This window comes from Pleurodeles waltl, chromosome 1_2 (assembly GCF_031143425.1).
Source record: "Pleurodeles waltl isolate 20211129_DDA chromosome 1_2, aPleWal1.hap1.20221129, whole genome shotgun sequence".
NCBI lineage: Eukaryota > Metazoa > Chordata > Amphibia > Caudata > Salamandridae > Pleurodeles > Pleurodeles waltl.
The window spans coordinates 1,296,330,705-1,296,347,504 of NC_090437.1; positions in this window are offsets into that span (position 1 = coordinate 1,296,330,705).

The window sequence follows — 16,800 nt, forward strand, 5'->3', positions numbered from 1 at the left end:
GTCACTGAGCTGAATAGGTATCTGACCAAATGTGTGTCTTAGCTTCACACGTATGAAACCGTTGAAAGAAGGTGGCCATATTCCCAGGGCCAGCCTGAAGCTGTAGTGGTTTCTCCATGTTCTACAGTTTATAGTAGTTTATTCTTGAGTTTCTCAAATGTTGCCCAAGTACTCTTCTGCTTAACTGGACAACAGTAATTTCCCACCTATTTGTGATGGCTAAACTGTGGCTTACTGAAACTGATCTTGGTTTAGTTATAAAGGGTCCCAGATACAATTGGCACAAGCAGGCCACACCTGTATAAAAGTAAGCAGTGGCTGAGTTTTAAAAGTAATTACCCAAGCAGTCAGACCCTCTTTATATTTCTTTTTTTTGTTATGTGTGCAGGTTATGAATACCAGTTGCTTCCACTTCCATTATCCATTCTGAAAACTATAGCCTGAGCCTTTTGGCTATAAGTTGTGGTGGCGTAAAGTTGTTTTTTTGTTCTTTTCCACTGATTTCAAATTTGAGGAACATCGTATAGTTTGTTGAGAACGCGTGTGCTCAGCTCTGTTGAGTAAAGAGGTTTTGCACAACATTAGCTCCTAAGTTATTTCCAGAAATTAAGCTTAACAACTGCATTTACTTTCTCTACTCTGCTGCAGTCTTCTTTTCCTCTGACATTTCAGTGGGCCTAGTTTAATATTATGACCAGAGATCTCCCTATTATTGTGTGGGCTTGCATCCCTTCTAGCACTTAAGAAAGCAAAGCAATTTTGAATGCACTGTGCCAGGCATACTTCACAGTACCTTCAGTCTATAAAGTATTTATTTTAAGTAACTGAAATTTAGATCCATACTGACTGGCCAGGCGCCTGGGAGAGGAATCAATGGCTGCACTCTGACTCAAGGGGTTAATATGAGAGGATTTTTTTTTTTTACAAAATGTTGGTCTGCAGCTGAAGGGGGTGTAAGTTCTTTTCACCACCTTTCCTTCAGAGGTTTGCTGCTTTTTAATGCATTCATTTAACCATAACACTGGAGCACAATAAAGACCATTCTCAATAATGTAATTGAAGCATGAGTACTAAAGCAAAATGATTTATAATACTCCTCACTGTTGGAGGATGTTTAGGTTTAAAATATATTTTGAGCCTGAAAGCTAGTATTTGGACAATAGTTTTTTTTTGTGTTGAACTACTATTCTCTCAACAGAGGTTAAAAATGTCTTGTACCTTTTTATCGGTGCTGACCTGCACTACCTCCCTTCTTTAACTCGCGTGTGAACACTTGAGCTGTTAACTCCATTTGTTAGACCTTTTAGTCCCACTAAAATCCACATTTATTAAACTAATATTTAAATCGCGCCTCATTTGTGGCATCCTCATAGGAAAATGCTTTTTACCTGAACTGTTCTTGCAGATTGTAACTTTGATGTCATCAAGCTGTTCTTGCAGAGTCGCGTTATGTTTGCTAATAGATTTAGGATTCAGTAGACCTGGCCAGTAGGATGATTGGAAAGTGCACTGCTCCTGAAACGGATCGTTTTCTTCTTTTTTCTGTCCGCCTATTCACGTCTAATCATTTGTTAGGGAGAAAATACTTTTACTAGTGCAACCTGTCCTTTTTAACATTGATAGCTGTTGAACCATTGAGAGGAGGTGGATGGCACCTTGCCTTTATTGTATCTGCAGGTAGAGTGCAAGGTTTGAAACCTTTTGTGGCACTATTGATAATGCAAGGCGCCATACTACTATGTGGTATCAGTTGACATTTGGATTCACTTTTTCTTCGGCAAAAGTCCTAGATTTAAAGTCTTAGAACCTTTGTGCCTTCTTATTTCTCAGATTTTCCTGAGTTTACCTTTGTTAGATCTCACTTAAGTTTTTAGGTGTTAATTGAATTCAGCTGTTCTAAAATGTTTTTTAATCTGCTTCATAGATTTGTGTGTGTATATAATATTCTTTGCCTTTAGCAATTTTCTGGTTGTAGTATCCCCCAGTTTACTGGTTGCAGCTCCTTCAAGAATTAATGAGAAAGTTATATGAAACTGTCATTTGAGACCATCGTGATTACTACAATGTGATACTGTTTGCTTGAAAATCATGTGACTAAAGCATGAACCCTACGAAAGGGAAGATCAGCATGTCATGGGATTTGTAAAACAAATACCTTAACGTTAGCCTTGCCATGGCTTGGTCACCAAGGTAGCAGGCTCTCCTGCAGACGATAGGGCTCATTGATCAAATTCCATAATCCGGGCCCCAAGCTGAAAAGGAGCTAATATCAGGTGCTGTCGATGGACACGGATGTTTAGGTGGAATTTCATAGGCAAAATCCTGATCCTAATAGGTTTGTAACTGGAAATCCATTTGACTAATGGTGGTGGTGCGCCATTAAGGCATTTACTGAGCATTGCAAAATTAAATTGTGCTGTTAGAGAGAGCAGTGAAAGATCTCGGGTGCAGTCCGGCATGTGTTCTCTGGTAAGTCACAGTTCCTCAAAACTGTAGTGTATCATACTTTTTAGGAGACGCCAGTTAGATGAGACTGGAATCTTTAAGTACATCATCGGTTTTGTTGATGTTTCATGTATGATGTTGCCTTATGACAATTTCAGGGTGTTGTGAGCTGCATTTGCAGTGTAGATAATGTGTATCAAAGGCTTTAGGATAGGCCAAATTTGAGTAAAGAACCTGTAATCTTTTGAAGCCCATATCGTGGAATGTTCCCACAGATGGTAGGCAAGCACTTTTAATTGAAATAAACTAGATTTAACAGCTGTACTTGTTTGAAATATCAGAAGTTTGCACCAGAAGGAGCTCTCAGATTTCTGGTGATGTGCTGGGTGAAAGGAATGGACTCAAGGGAGCTAAAAAGGGACACAATAGTAATAAGTTGAAGCAAGCTGAAGACCTTCCTGATGCAGGTAGTAAAGAAAATATACCTGCCTGTAACGTATTGCTAGGGGAAGTTGTCTGAAGGAAGGCAAGTCTTCATCATGTGTAAAATGAAATGTTGCATTAATGGCTAGTGGTATGTGATGGTGGTTTAAATGAAGTACCTGTGAATAATGGGAGCCTTGGGGAACCCGACAAAGCTGGTGGCATGGGAAGATTGTGTTGGTGTGATTGCTCCGAGAAGGTGTATTAAATTGCCCAAGGACAGTTTTCAACACTCTGGCTGCCATATGCTGCCTATCCAGCAAGCCCTGTCCCACGTTACTGATGCTGCTCTGAAGCCATTAGAAAGCGAATGGGTGGTTTCCTACAATTGATGGCCTGAAGATCAGCCCAGACAGTGAGCAGAATTTTTATTGTTTATGTCCTGGGTGTGATAGATACATATCCCTTAGGTGTGAGGTTAAGCCAAAATGTTACTTGGTGATTCATTTTTTTTCAGTGATAGTTTTGGGCATACGTTGAATAAGGGTTAATAAGTGACTGGGTCGGTGTGTGCATGCAAGTTTGTGTTTTTTACTTGACGTGGATATGATCGCCCACTGTGCTTGGAAAGAGTTTTAAGGTCCGTTAACTCTGGCTGTGGTGGACTAGTTAAACCCATTTAATGATTCAGAAAAGGTTTTAAAAATCTTTTTGTTTTTCTTCTTTCTTAAACCCATCTTTATTGCATATTCATGCATCTTGTCTCATGCTACGTTTTGATCGGTATACAATGGGTGCTCTGTGCAAACTCATCAAGAATACAGAACATCTCAATCTCCCAGGCTGCATATGGCATAACAGTTGATAATCTTGTGTATGGAGACTCTTGTGTGGCAACTCCAGCTTGGTGAAGCTGTGCATGTCTCCCCAGTTTTGAGCAATGAAAAACTAGGGTATTTCCTTTGTCTGAAGCACCCTGAGGAACTTCCTCGACTTCCCAAAGATTTGAACTTTGCAGGTTTGTATGCAATTAACAACAAATTACTAAAGCACAAAGCAAAACGAAAGGACCAACAAAACTCAGCTGTGGATGGTCAGTGCATGTGTGTCTCGTTTCGTGTAATAATAGGGGTGCAAATGGGCGCGGAATCCAGACTTCTGTCTGCCCCTCATGTGGGGAGATTTCAGTGTGTATTGGCGTAGGTCCCTCAATAGTTGTCTGCCCTATCCCCTCAGGCTGCTCTTCCCCACTCTGTGTCCCCTCAGAATTCATATCCTGCATACATCCAGATTGTGTGGTCGGTTGCATCTCCAGGTCCTCTAAGATATTGCTCTGCATTTATAAGTCCCTTTCTTCATTCTTATTAGTACAGACTAGCTTTAGCCTCCTCTCTTCCGCTATCCCCTATTCGTGCAGGTCTGTCCTCCATTTTGTAGGGATAGGGGCGGCGAGCTCGGGTTCAATGGATACGATGCAGCGCTTAGAAAGTATCAGACCTAACAGGACTAACCTATATTTCATTTTAGCCCTTTTTTTGCGTGATCCCTGCGATTTCTTTCAGATCATCCAGTACGGCGGCCCAGTAACTACAGCCTGGGACAGTTCCAGGTCATGTGTATGAATGCTGCTGGCTCGAACCTGCAGCAGAGGCACCCAGACGAGCGTGCTGCATCAATTTTTTGTAGCCGATGGGGAGTAAGATAAATACAGTGTAGGTAGTGAACTGTGAGTTTAAACCGGGCATTGCTGGCCACCTCTTGCACCTGTATAAATGCCCATCTCTAAGACAGGTGAGCCCAACCTGACACCCTGTCTCCAAGCAGTAGCTAGATGGATGGCCAGCTGTAAACTTAAGCTGAACGAAGAAAAAACAAGTCATGCTGGTGGGTAATTATGGCCCACTCACATCCCCTTCTCTGCTCCCTGATGGGTTGGAAGGCCTGCCTCCACCAAAAGACAACATAAATCCATGGGTTTTTGGCTCGACTCCCACCTGACTATGGACTATCAATTTAAAAAGCTGGCAGCCACCTGTTTTAGTCTATTAAGACTTCTTAGAAAAGTCTTTAAAATATTCCCTTTTCAAGCCAAAAGACTAATCACTCAGGCTGTCATAATTTCACGTCTGGACTATAGAAATATCCTCTATCTGTATTCACCGCAATATGTACTAAAAAGACTTCAGGAGGAACAGAACGCCTGTGTACACATACTTATGAAGATTCCCAGACAACTGTCCGCAAAACCTGCTTTAGTTTCCCTTCATTGGCTGCCTGTGGAACAACGTACCTACTTCAAGGCCCTCTGTGCAGAGCTCTGCATAATAAGGGTCCAGGCTTCCTTAAACAGATTGCGTTGCCTTACATCCCTCAAAGGGCTCTTAGATCCTCTACGGCCTCCCTAATTAACATTCCATGGATTAAGAAAGCAAGATGGGGAGGTCGATCTTTAGCATTTAGAGCCTCAAATCTCAGAAATGTCCTTCCCTTGGAGCTCAGCCAGGATAGTCAAGTAATTTCCTTTCATAAGAATTTGAAAACCCTTCTGTTCACAGCAGAAGTTGTCTCCTTGTTCTGATTCCAATTTAGCGCTGGGAGGGATTCGGGTAGCCACGTGCGTTACAAACACCTAAACTAAAACTAGTAGTGTCTGGGTCTTGGAGGAGCTGCAGCATGTGGGACTCCTCAGGCTCCAAAGAGAAGGAAGGCAACACCACTCTAACTGTGCGAAAGAGCTTGGCGTATTGGAAAAATTGGCTGGGAGAGGGGTAGCACCTTCAAACCTCGTCCATTGTGAGGGATGCCCTTTTATAATACAGGTCTCATGGTCTCTCAGCCTCCATCATACCATTGTGTCAAGTCCATCACCGCCTGTATCTGCCTAAAATTTGGCAGCCAATTCAGAGGCAATAGTTGCGCATATGGGGCCCCGCGGAGTACAACTGTAACTGCCCACACCTCAGCCACCTGTTGGACCACAAATGGGGCCTCTGCCGGGATCCATTGTCCCTTCGCTAAGTTTCACGGAAGGTCTGTCACCCCTTTCCAACCTGCCGGATGGGCCTTGTCATCTGTCATTCCCTCTGCACACCACTGTGCAGGATATTGTAGGATTCCTGCAAAGTAATACAACTGCAGGTCTGTGATTCCCCATGCCCCAAAACTCTGGGTCAAGCTTCAGCACCTCCAGTTTTACCCTGCTCCGTGCACCTGCCCATATTAAGAGGCTATTGAGTTTAGTGAATGTGGCCTGCAGAATAATGTATGTTGAGTTCTGTAGAACATATAGGCAGCAGGGGAGCAGAACCATTCTGGTCAGTGCCGTCCGTCCCATAATAGAGACCGGGAGGCGACTCTAGAATTGGGTAGCATCCTCCAGGCGAGCTACCGTTGCTCCCAAATTCAGGTCATAATTGGAATAGACCACCTGCATTCCCAGGTACCGAAAATGCCTGCTCTCCCACTCAAACTATGTTTGGAGTAAATCAACAGCATCCACTCCGGTCAGGCTTGCCAGCAGAAAGGGAATAGACATGCGCTGGTTAATACAGAAGCCAGAGACTTTATTGAAAGTTGTCTTGGTGTCTAGTAATACCAGAACAGAGTGGGTGGCTGGAGATGCTGAAATGGACGATGGAGCGATCAGTCCTTGTGGGTTCTGAAACGTGGCTGTATTTGACACGGTTGCTGCAGGTGAAAATGGGGTCCAGCGTGTGTCTGATGTTTGTAGGGTCGTGGACGATCTGGGTCAATCAGAGGCTGCTCATACTGTTGAGGAAGTGTGCTGTGTTTTCGTTGAGGTTGTCTGGAAATATAAGTTGCAGAGGAAGATGTAGTCCTTGGAATCAAAGGCTAGGGGTGCAATGAAGTTTGCAATGATGTTGCAGAAGCTGGAGTGCGGACATGGGGGTTGCTATGGAATGGTGCCTCTGACAGTTGATTTGTCATCCGTGTGGAGCTTGAAGTTGAGATGTTCCATGGGGGGTAGTGGTGGTGTTAGTAGTAATGGTGCACTGGATGGTCTCTTTGTGGATGATGGCTGCTCCTCCTCCTGGCTTCTTGGTGCAGTCTTGTTGAATGATTTTATATCCTTCAGGGATCGCTGTGGCAATGTCAAGCATATGTGAGAAGATATTGGATGCAAGGGCGCAATGAAGTACCATAATTTGGTAGACTGCTTGTATTGTGAGCATGTGTTGTGAAGGGCGCATGCAAGTTGGTGTTTTTGTTCAGGTGGGGCTGAACGATGGGCTGGTGTGTGCGCTGTGGTGGGTGAAGTGGCAGTGTGTGTAGGTGAAAGCTCCTAGTGTGGGCTCAGCTGGGTAGCATTTTGTTGCAGCGTCCGGTGTTCAGGGTGTAGACCTCAGCAATGGTGTGCCTTCGGTGTAGAGAGGACGTTCCGCCTTAACACCCGCTCCGTCCACAAACATGCAATTGATCTCTGGGACCTCCTGACCACATACTCGCCCGACGTTGCATTCCTCACCGAAACCTGGATGAATTAGACCTCAGAACCAGACGTAGCAATAGCCATACCAGAAAACTACAAGATCACCAGAAGAGATCGAATCAACAGACCAGGAGGAGGAATCGCCATAGTCCACAAAAACACCATAAGAGTCTCCACCAACTCCCACGACACCATCAACTCCGCCGAGCACCTCCACTTCAAAATCCACATCAACGCCAACAACACACTCAGAGGAACACTGGTCTACAGACCCCATGGACCCAGACCGCAGTTTTGTTACGACATCGCCGACGCCATCAGCTCCCAAGCCCTCGCCTCAACAGACTACATCCTCCTTGGTGACCTAAACTTCCACCTAGAAAATAACAACGATATCAACACCACTAACCTAATCGACAACCTCGCCAACTTCGGCCTCAAGCAACTCGTCTCTACACCCACCCACTCCGCAGGCCACACACTTGACCCCATCTTCTCAGCCAGCATCCACGTCTCTTTCAGCCACACCACCGAACTCAGTTGGACAGACCACCGCTGCATCCACTTCTCCTACCAAAAACCAGTCACTCACCACCACTGCACACAACCCCCCGACGCAACTGGAGCAAAATATCAACGGATCAACCGAGCTCCACTCTCGCCCAGGCCCCACCCCCTGGGACCCCGGACCCCAACATAGCCACCACCAACCTGCATCGCTGGAGAGAAGATTGCGCCAACACCCTCGCACCGCTCAAAAAAAACCCAAACACCTCCCACAGAATCAAGGCCAGCTGGTTCACCCCAGAACTACAGGAATCCAAACTGCTATGTCGCAGAATGGAAAAAACCTGGCACCTTGACCCTACCAACTCCAACCACATCGCTTTCAAGGATGCCCTACGCAAACATCACCAACTGATCCGCACCACCAAAAGGACCCACTTCAAAAACTGCATCGACGACAACACTCACAACAGTAAAGAGCTCTTCTGATGGATACAACTACCTGTGGATTCCTCACCTCATGAATACTCCCATGGCGCCAGCATTCGACGGAAATCTTCTTACTAGTCTCTGCACGTCGACGAGGACGTCACTGTCTCGCACGCGACGCCGTCTGACGTCATACAGGCAATAAGAGGTCCTCGACGACGTGCGGACGTCAGTTCCCTTTTTTCCGTGCATTCGAAACGGTTATCTTCGAGGGAGCAACTGTTACTCTTGCGGTTACAGTGTATATCTTGCTGCGTACTCTTTCTCTGTGGAAATAATGTCGCAGAGAAAGTCTGGATTTAAGCCTTGTCGTGAGTGTGGAGGCAAGATGTCGGTGACGGATCCTCATTCCGATTGCCTTTGGTGTTTGAGCTCCGACCACGACGTCTCGACTTGTGATTCGTGTCAGCACATGAATCCGAAGGCCATTAAAGAACGCGAGGCGAAGCTGTTTATGGCCAAGTCAAAGGAGAAGCATCACAAGAAAAAGTCTTCTCCAAGACATCGGCGTCATCGAGACTCCCGGCGCCGTAGAGAATCTCGGCGTCATTCAAGGGAGGCTCGTTCCAGGTCTCCGGATCGGCGCCGGAGGACATGGGAGGTCAGCCCCACGGTGACGCCGCATCCTTCGACGCCGTTGCTCTCTCCGACGTCTCCAACTTCGCCTGGACAGGCGTCGGTGATTGAGGTATTGGAGCCTCAGGTGTTTTCTCCGGCGCAGACGCCGAGGCCGGCGTCGGGGTCGCCTCCGAGTCAGGCACCCCAGTATCCGGCTTTTCCCACCCCTGGAGCCGATAGTTCCGCATTCTTGAATGCGATGTATGCCATCTTCCAACAGATGGCTCCAGGGGGTGCTCCGGCTGGGCCTTTGGCCTTTTCTTTGGGTGATCCTGCGCCTCTTCGGCCGGCACCCTTTATGCCCTTTCTCCCGTTTGGGAACGTGGGCTCGGCGCCAGTGTCGGCGCCGGTGGCCGCTCCGATGGCTTCGGAGGGATTGGCCCCAGGGATTTCCATCCCGTCGACGTCGAGATTTCGGCCTGTGACTCCGGTGGGTCCATCCGTTTCATCTGCTCTTCAGTCGGCGCCGAAGTTACCTGTGGCGCCGGATGCGGCGTCGGTAGCTTCGGAAGATCGGCGCCGATCTCCGACTTCGGCGGAGGTGTTGTCGACTCCGCGGATTGAGCAACGACTGCATTCAAGGAGGCGTGCTCTCCGGGTACTAGAGGAGCAGGAGTACCAACGAGCCCTAGAGGAAGGAGAGCTAGAGGACTCGGGTGATGGGCTGCGTGGACTGGAGTCGGCCAGTGGGCTGGACACTTCCCCTGAGTGGGACCTTTCGTCCCCGGGGGAATATACCGAGGAAGCTGCTTCCTTTCATACAGTGGTACGGAAGGCAGCTAGTTTTTTGGACCTGCCTTTGCCGGTGGTGGAGGCGAAACAAAACCTTTTGACAGAGGTGTTGCATCCGGCCTCAGCCGCGGCGGAGCCTCTATTACCTTTTAATGACGCTCTGCTGGATCCGGTTTTAGAGGTGTGGAAGAAGCCGGCATCTTCCCCAGCAGTTCACAGAGCCGTGGCCAGGAGGTATCGGACGGCTCCAACTGATCCTGGTTTCCTATCTAGGCACCCTACGCCGGAGAGCTTGGTTGTGCAGGCCTCCTGTTCGTCCAAATCAGCGCCTGGTTCTTTTCCGACGGTGCCTGGGGACAGAGACTCAAAAAAGCTAGAGGCGCAGTCGAAGAAGATTTTTTCGTCCTGCAGTCTGGCGTTAAAAGCCACTAATGCGACCTGTATCCTGGGGAGGTATATTCATGCTCTGATGGATGACATCTCCTCTTCGTTTACAGAGCTTCCCCAGGGTCTTTTGGATCTTGTCTCTGATGCCCAGGCTGCTGCGACCCAAATTATCCAGACGGGACTGGATACCACCGACTCGGTAGCCAGAGCAATGGGCACAACTGTGGTGGAAAGGAGACAGGCCTGGCTACGTAACTCGGGCTTTTCGGCAGATGTACAGTCCACATTGTTGGATCTCCCGTTTGATGGGGACAAACTGTTTGGGACTAAGGCTGATTCGGCCTTGGAACGTTTTAAGGAGAGCAGGGCCACGGCTAAGTCGTTGGGACTCCAAGCTCCTTCTTCCACGGCCTCTTCCAGATTCTTCAGGAGGTTTCGTGGATTTGGGCGTGGCTCTTCCTCCTCTTCCTTTCGGGGAAGATATCAGCAACCTGCCTCTTCCCATCCCTATAGATCTTTTAGGGGGAGGGGTAGGGTCCGCACCAGGGGAGCCTCTCAGCAGCACTCTGCCTCTTCCTCATCCTCTGGCGGGGTGCAGCAGGGGAAGCAGCCTTAGGCTTCCACCATTTCCCACTCACTCCTCTCCTGTAGGGGGAAGATTACAGCATTTTCTCACCAAATGGGAGACTGTTACGTCGGACACTTGGGTTCTCAGTGTTGTGGGAAAAGGCTACACCCTTCCCTTTCGGGAGTTTCCGCCCCTCATCCCGCCCCGCCCTTCGTATTGTTCACAAGAACACCTCCTGTTGCTAGAACAGGAGGTAGAAGTCCTCCTTTTAAAGGGCGCGGTGGAGTTGGTCTCGGAGCAGGAAAGGGGTCAAGGAGTTTACTCAAGGTATTTCCTGATTCCCAAGAAGGATGGTCGTTTGAGACCAATTCTGGACCTGAGGATCTTGAATTGGTTCCTCAAGCAGGAAAAGTTCAAGATGCTGACCCTAGCACAGGTGCTTTTGGCGTTGAACATGGAAGACTGGATGGTGTCTGTCGACTTGCAGGATGCTTACTTTCATATCCCGATACTCGAGTCACACAGGAAGTATCTCCGGTTTGTGGTGGGATCGCAACACTACCAGTTTGCGGTCCTTCCGTTTGGTCTTACTTCAGCACCTCGAGTCTTCACGAAGGTGATGTCGGTGGTTGCGGCAGAGCTCAGAAGGAAGGGGATAGCAGTATTCCCTTACTTGGACGATTGGTTGATCAAAGCCAAGTCCCCGGAGCTTGTGTTGCGTCATCTGCAGTCAACAACCCAGTTGTTGTTCGACCTGGGCTTTTCGGTGAACGAGCCCAAATCTCACCTGGAGCCCTCTCAGCGCCTCCTGTTCATAGGGGCAGTACTGGATACGACATTGGGTCGGGCCTTTCCTCCGCCTCAGCGGATTCAAGATATTCAGGATTTGGTTCCAATGTTTCGAAATGGAGCGGTAGTTCCAGTCCTCAAGGTCCTTCGTCTGCTCGGTCTTTTTGCCTCCTGCATTCTGTTGGTCACGCATGCTCGCTGGCACATGAGGGCTCTTCAGTGGTGCCTCCGAAGGCAGTGGTCTCAACACAGAGGGGATCTAGAGGGTACTGTCAAGATCTCCAGAGATGCTGCTGTGGATTTGAAGTGGTGGATTGCAAGCAACAATCTTTCACAAGGAAAACCGTTCCAGCAGTCGCCACCAGTGGCCACAGTCATAACGGATGCTTCCACTCTAGGGTGGGGAGCTCATCTGGGGGATCTGGAGATCAAAGGTCTTTGGTCTCCAGAGGAACAGATTTTTCACATCAATCTGTTAGAGTTACGGGCTGTACGTCTGGCTCTCAAGGCCTTCCTCCCTTCCCTTCGTGGTCAGTCAGTACAGGTCCTAACGGACAATACTACCACGATGTGGTATATAAACAAGCAGGGAGGAGTGGGGTCGTACCTTCTCTGCAGAGAAGCTCTTCGACTATGGTCCTGGGCAAAGGACCATCGGATTTGCTTGATAGCAAACCATCTGGCCGGAGTCTTGAACGTGCGTGCGGACAGTCTCAGTCGCCACTTCTCGGCAGACCACGAGTGGCGTCTCCATCCAGATCAAGTCCGTTTAATCTTCCAGAAGTGGGGGTTTCCTCGGGTAGATCTGTTCGCCACTCGAGAGAACGCGCATTGTCCGTTGTTCTGCAGCCTTCAGTATCCGATGCAGGAAGCGTTGGGGGACGCGTTTCAAATGACCTGGTGCGGCCAGTTGCTTTACGCGTTTCCTCCCATACCCTTGATTCCTCGAGTATTGAGGAAGATTCGCCAAGACCGGGCTCTAGTAATCGTAATAGCTCCGGATTGGCCAAGGAGGGTGTGGTACTCCGACCTTCTCCAACTCTCAACGTGCCCGCCGCTCCGTCTCCCTTTCAGGGCAGACCTCCTCTCGCAGTCGCAGGGGCAGGTTCTACACCCCAACCTCCAGAGTCTGCACCTACATGCCTGGAGATTGAACGGGGCAACCTGAGTTCCTTCTCTCTCCCGCCTGAGGTAGTGGATGTTATATTAGCGGCCAGGCGACACTCCACTAAATCTATCTACGCTAATAGGTGGTCTAAATTTGTTGCGTGGTGTGGAGAGAGGCAGATTGATCCTTTACAAGCTCATCTATCGGACGTTTTGTCTTTTGCTCTATCTCTGGCGCAGAAAGGTTGTGCAGTGGCTACCATTAAAGGTTATTTATCGGCCTTGTCAGCCTTCATATGTCTTCCAGACCAACCATCTTTATTTAAATCCCCTATTGTTATCAGATTCTTGAAAGGTCTTCTAAATCAATATCCTCCAAAGCCATTCGTTATGCCGCAATGGGATTTGTCCTTAGTCCTGACTTTCCTTATGGGGTCCCCTTTTGAACCTATGCATTCTTGCCCCTTGAGGTATTTGTTTTTAAAAACAGTCTTCCTGATAGCTATAACATCAGCAAGGAGAGTGAGTGAGTTGCAGGCCTTATCAGTAAAACCCCCTTATACAACTTTTTATGGGGATATGGTGGTGTTGAGGACCAAGGCTGCTTTCCTCCCGAAGGTTGTTTCACCCTTCCATTTGGCTCAGGCAATTACTTTGTCCACGTTCTATCCTCCGCCTCATCCTTCCAAAGAGGAAGAAAGACTGCACCGTCTGGATCCAAAGAGAGCGTTGAGCTTCTTTATCGATAGAACAAAGGATTTCAGGCTGGAGGATCAGCTGTTTATTGGATACGTGGGCAAGAGGAGAGGAAAGGCAGTCCACAAGAGAACACTATCCAGGTGGGTTGTTCTTTGCATTAAAATATGTTACTCTTTGGCAAAGAAGGATCCTCCTGAGGGCATTAGAGCTCATTCCACCAGAGCTAAGTCGGCCACTTCGGCCTTAGCCAGAGGTGTTCCTGTGGTCGACATCTGCAAGGCCGCAACTTGGTCGTCCCTTCACACTTTTGCAAAACATTACTGTTTAGATTCTGAGGTTAGAAGGGACGGCCATTTTGCACGGTCAGTGCTGCAGGATTTCTTGGTTTGACCATTTAGGCACCCACCGCCGGGCGTGGTACTGCTTTGGGACTCTATTCATGAGGTGAGGAATCCACAGGTAGTTGTATCCATCAGAAGAACGAGTTACTTACCTTCGGTAACGACTTTTCTGGTGGATACATTAGCTACCTGTGGATTCCTCACGGTCCCACCCGCCTCCCCGTTGCCTTTATGGTCTTGCCAAGTAATCCTTGAGTGCGCTCCTCTTGATCTTTGAGGGTGCAATAGATGTATATATATAATATATTTATATATATATATATAGGTATATGTGTATATATCTTTATGTATATACTTGGTGTGTGTATATATTTTAAAAGAAAGAGTTTTATATATATATATGTACATAAAAAAGATTTACAGTTATTCATACAATGTGGTGTATTTTTACAATATAATGGATGTTGCTTTGTTCTTTCATTGCATTGCCTGGTTGTTCTCATGCACGTAAAAAATGATTGGTACTGACGTCCGCACGTCGTCGAGGACCTCTTATTGCCTGTATGACGTCAGACGGCGTCGCGTGCGAGACAGTGACGTCCTCGTCGACGTGCAGAGACTAGTAAGAAGATTTCCGTCGAATGCTGGCGCCATGGGAGTATTCATGAGGTGAGGAATCCACAGGTAGCTAATGTATCCACCAGAAAAGTCGTTACCGAAGGTAAGTAACTCGTTCTTCAGCATCGTTAATGAGCTCTCCACCCCCAGGACCTGCTCCAATGAACCCCCGCCATCACAGGAGCTCTGCAACTCACTGGCAACCCACTTCCGTCGAAAGATAGAAGAAATCCACAATAGCTTCAAACCCCAGACCCACCAGCTGACTACAAACACCCAAGAACCCAACGCTCCAAGCAACACCCACCTCCTCAACACCTGGACCCCTGTCAACATAGAGGACACCACCACCACCATGGCCTCCATCCACTCCGGATCACCATCGGACCCCTGCCCACACCATATCTTCAATAAGGCAAACATCATCATCACCCCCCACCTCTGGAAAACCATCAACAGCTCCTTCGAGTCAGCCACCTTCCCAGAAAAATGGAAGCACGCAGAAATCAACGCCCTGCTATTGAAACGAAAGGCAGACCCAGACGACCCCAAGAACTACCGGCCGATCTCCCTCCTCCCCTTCCCAGCCAAGGTCATCGAAAAAAATTGTAAACAGCCAACTATCCTGGTTCCTGGAAGACAGCAAGGTACTCAACACCTCCCAATCCGGATTCCGCAGAAACCACAGCACTGAGACTGCACTCATTGCTGCCACAGACGACATTAGGACCATGCTCGACGAAGGAGAAACAGCAGCACTCATCCTCCTGGACCTCTCCGCAGCTTTCCACACGGTATGTCATCACACTCTCCGCACACGCCTCCACAACGCTGGAATCCGCGACAAGGCACTCGACTGGATCTCGTAATTTCTCTCAGGCAGAACCCAGAGAGTCCGCCTCCCACTGTTCCTGTCAGAAGCCTCCAGAATCATCTGTGGTGTTCCCCAAGGATCTTCGCTCAGCCCCACGCTCTTCAGCGTTTACATGGCCCCTCCTTGCCAACATCGCACGAACCCACCACATCAACATAGTTTCCTACGCAGACGACACTCAGCTCATCCTCTCCCTCACGAAAGACCCTACAACTTCAAAGAACAACCTCCACAGTGGACTTCACGCCATCGCCAGCTGGATGGAATCAAGCCACCTCAAGTTAAACACAGACAAGACAGAAATCCTCATCTTTGGCACCAACCCCTCAACTTGGAATGACTCCTGGTGGCCCACCTCCCTAGGAACCGCACCCTCAGCCACCACCCACGCACGCAACCTAGGCTTCATCTTGGACTCCACACTCAGCATGACTCAGCAGGTCAATGCCATCTCCTCTTCCTGCTACAAAACTCTCTGCATGCTCTGCAAAATCTTCAAGTGGATTCCCGTCGAAACCAGGAAAACTGTTACCCACGCCCTGGTCAGCAGCCGATTGGACTACGGAAACGCCCTATATGCAGGAATAACAACCAAACTCCTAACAAAACTGGAAAGAATCCAGAACGCATCTGCCCGCCTCATTCTGGACATCCCACGCCGTGACCACATTTCCCCCCACCTCAGAGACCTTCACTGGCTACCAGTATCAAAGAGGATCACCTTCAAACTCCTCATCCACAACACAGGCCCAGCCTACCTCAACAACACTCACCTTCCACACCCCCACCTGCAATCTTCGCTCCGCCAGCCTCGCCCCCATCCGCCGCACCACCGCCGGAGGAAGATCCTTCTCTCACCTAGCCGCCAAGACCTGGAACTCCCTTCAGCTTCACCTTTGCCAGACCCAAGACCGCTTGACATTCAGGAAACGCCTCAAGACATGGCTCTACGACCAGTAGCTCCCCCCCAGCGTCTTGAGACCCTAACGGGTGATTAGTGCGCTCTATAAATCCTTGATTGATTGTGGCGCGACAGCAGCACACAACTGCTGCGGCCTGCATCAAGTAGGTCCTGGGATTGGCGGGGTTTCTGTTGCCGGGAAGAACAATGAATGGCAAAACCCAGTCAGGAAAACGAGGTTGCTGAGGTGTCACTGGATCAGTCTGGAACAAGCAGGAGCTGGAAGCCACAGGCAAGTAGCAGGCTAGGTATCCAGATGCCTACTCACAAGTACTCTGACTCTATAGTGTCAAAAGCTTTTTCAGTGCCAAGCGTGACTACTTCTCGTGCCTCTGTGCTACTAGAGTGGAGTACGTGAGCGAGTTTCAGAAAATTCATGTCGTTATGCCTGGCATAATGCTACATTGGTCCTTGTGAACAAGGTGGGTCACAACGTGCACCAGTCTCACAGCGAGAACCATAGCCAGTATTTTGCTGTCGACACACAACTGTGAAGAGGGGTCTGTATGAACCAGGATCCTCTGGGTCTCTGCTCTGTTTTGGGAGCATAACTGTCTGGGCCTTTTTCATAGATCACAGCAAGGAACCCAGTCGCCTGGAGTGTCTCCAGCAGGCAAGGTAGTAGGAGGTCCGCATATGTCTAAAATTCTCCACTGGCAGGCCATCTGGGCCAGGGGCTTTACATCGTGGCATGGCTCCAAGCACCTCTGAGTTCCTCCAACTGTAGGTCCTCGTCATAGACATCCGCCAGGTTGTCCTTCAGCAGCTCATTTATACTGTCTTGCAGTGTCG